Here is a 3,563-nt window from a genome sequence, read left to right as displayed (position 1 = left end):
TGCACATAAGAGCATAGGGCTTCTTTCAAATAAGTGACCTCCTCATTAGGAAATGGTACTTTTACTTCCCCATACTCGTCTTTATATAATTGGAATACTTCCACTTTCCTGCATTTGTCACGAAGGGGTATACCATGAACCTTAACTTGCTGAAGCCGGTCGTAATTGAACACGTATCCTCTGGCAACAACAACTTTCTGTTTCCCCTGTAAATAGAACAGACGACAAGCCACCTTGCAATCGCCCATCACGTCAGCTTTAATCAATTAGTACACATACATTCACTACCTTTAATAAATTTCATAAGTAAAAAACGTGTATGATACTAATAATTATAAACTAGCAGCTATTACCTTTTTTGGTGTTGAGAAGAACATTTGATCATCAACTACCTCCACCTTATCCTGTGTTACGGCCTTCTTGGCTTCCTCTTCCTCTTCAACTGCCTGATATCGATCCTCGGCTCCTACCTCAGTCTCCTTTGCCATTTCCTTCTCCCTTGCCATGTCATCCTTGGCTTCCTTCTGTACATTAACACTTGTCCATATAACACGTACTGATTTTTCCAATCATATAACACACTGTATATAAGACATAAATATTATTACCTCCTCCTCCTCCTCCTCCTCTGCTTCCTTTATGAAATCTTGAACCATATCCAACTCTTTTTCTGATAGCTTTTCCCCAGTTTTCAACATTCTCAGCATCAACCTGGCAATTTTCTGTAGCTGTGTAGTAGAAATTAATGTCAGGATATATAGTTATAAATTACGTTAGTTCAAATATAGTATTTATACGGTTACCTTCTTGGAATCATCACCACTCGTAATCCTTCGAGTAGTTTTCCCAAAATACTTAGTGATACCAACATGCGTCGGTACCCCTCTCACCCGACTTGGATGCTCTGCTTTGCCGATTGCCCTAGCAAGAATGTTATCACGTCCTTCAGGCTTCCATTTTCCTTCCTGTACCTCCTTCTCACAGATCCTCTACATACACATAAAACCATTAAACAACTCACAATTATATAACTCCGACCACCAGTGGTAGGAGCGACATATTAAGTCAAACTTATAATTTCCTTTTTGATGTCCTTATCATATTCAGTATCCGTCTTTCCATTATTAGGAGTGTGACCTCCACCCAAGCGTCGTGACGACTGAATTTTCCAAACTTTGCCTACATTTCATTCATCACATTGATATCCTCTCAAAATATGTATGATTACTATGAACATATATAACATCTGACTAAAACACCTAATAATCTAATACTATAAGAATTATGTACTTACAAGTTTCGTCTTAATCAATCTATAAGCACCTCGGGAGCCGTAAAAGACGGTCTTTTTCTTTGGAATGTTCGCCTTGTTCCTCTCACTCATAGCCTTCATCAAATAAATTTTATCAAGAAACGTAAGCATGACCAAACACTAAACTAAGTATACTTCTTTACTTATTATTATTAAGTTACCTTAAACTTGTTAGACTGCCTATAAGTGATATAGCTATTCCAATGGTCCTGACTGACATACGGATACTTCTTTTTTGGTGGTTCTCAGCAATCTTTAACTTCCAAGATCTGAGGGCTTCCCCAGTCTTTTTTTTTAGGTACTTATCATACTTTTCGGGGTCAACGTAAGTTAACCGCATATATGATGAGCATAGTTGGTACAAGTGTTTCGGCTAATATACATATCAAGTAGTAACTTAATTTCAGCTAAAACATTTATTATTGTATATACATACCTTTATTCTGTTTATTAGCATGGTATTCCGTATTTTACTCAGTTCACTGATACGCAGCGTACCGAGAGGCACATACTGTCTTACACAACAACCAATCCAACTCGCAAAATACCCGGAATTCTCACCATATGGCAGCCCCGTATCTTTATCCCATTGTAAAGGATTAGGTATCTTTGAATTTTTTGCTTCTAGGGAAACCCTGTGGCGCATTCGACCCGCAGTGTGTTACAAATTATTCTCATCACCTGAGTCGTCGTCTGACGCATTTCCATTGTTTCTTTTCCGATTTTCGACCATATCTAAAGCAGAAATTAATAAACAAATAATAACAATGCATACTTATAATAACAAACAAATCTCTAGAGAGGAGAGTTTATTACTTCTTTAAAGAGGAGAATCCGGATTAATCTGGCGGCAGCAATGACGATGACTGCGACGACGATGGGGTAGGCTGGTGGTTGAGGGGAAGCTCAGTGGTTGAGGATATTATATGGGCGAGGGGAAGCTCAGAGTATGTATATGTGAATAATACAACACTTGCAAGAACTTGTTTATTGGAAAGTAATAAACACGGTATAAGAAAAACTGTTGTATTTTGTTTCCAAACAGACAATGGTTTTGTTTGAAACCGTAATTGATTAGTACTATCTACGACGGGTTAGAAATAAATGGTCTTAAATATTTTCATTTTGTTTGATTTTCCCACCAGGAAATAAAGCATCATTTTTATATAGATAACAATGGCCTGAACCGTTATAACTGTATAGGTCCAGAACAACGGTTTAGGTATAACCGTTTTATTTTATATTTCATTTTGTTTGATTTTACCGCCAAGAATAAAGCATCATTTTTATATAGATAATAGCGGCTTAGCTTGAACCGTTATAACTGTACATGTCCTGAACAACGGTTTAGGTATAACCGTTGTATTTAATAATTCATTTTGTTTGATTTTACCGCCAAGAAATAAAGCATCATTTGGTACGATTTTTCCGTAACCCGCCCGCTGCAACAGCAGAAAAAGTTTACAATAGCAGTTTGATATATAAAAGCAAGACAATAATTACACATGACGTAAGATATCTTGATTGGATTGCTGATATTTTCACGGCTGCCGGGAACGTTTTTTGGATTTGCTAGTCTCTTCGCGATTTTAATAACCTTTTAAACATCCAGGAGATGCCCCTTGGACCGCCCTATGGCTCTCGCCCCAAGAGGTCTCCTGTTTCCATCTTTTACAAATCAGGGCAGAGCCCTTTGCATTGCCATATCCCCTATGAGATGCTTGATACTGTTCTATCACTTCTTTGACACTTATCTAGGACGATCCCGATTAAGGTTAACACGAATGCATCGTGGATAAGATTGACGAGTTAACACTATTTTACACATTTTATCATTTTATTATTTTATCCTTTTATCATTTCATTTTAACAATAAATGGATCGTGTTAAGCACCATAAACCTGAACTTGGTAAATGGATGTTTAATTTTCGTTTTTACACGCAAATTAACTTAAATCCAACGCGACATCAATTAGTTGATACATGGAAATCAACTGACCACTTCTTATCCATAGGATCGGTAACATAAAACACTTGTTTTGCTTGTGACGCTAATATAAAAGGATTGTTCTTATTTCCAACCTTGTCAAAATTTACTAATGTGAATCCTAAATCATCCTTTCTAACACCATTGTTGTTGTCAACCCAGTTGCACTGAAATAGAGGTATCTCAAAATTCATGTAGTGTAAAACCAATATCTCTTGAATAACTCCATAATATTGCATTGTACCCAAAATAGGATTTTTATCC

Source organism: Silene latifolia, chromosome Y (genome assembly GCF_048544455.1).
Source record: "Silene latifolia isolate original U9 population chromosome Y, ASM4854445v1, whole genome shotgun sequence".
NCBI classification, from domain to species: domain Eukaryota; kingdom Viridiplantae; phylum Streptophyta; class Magnoliopsida; order Caryophyllales; family Caryophyllaceae; genus Silene; species Silene latifolia.
This window is presented reverse-complemented; position numbering follows the sequence as displayed.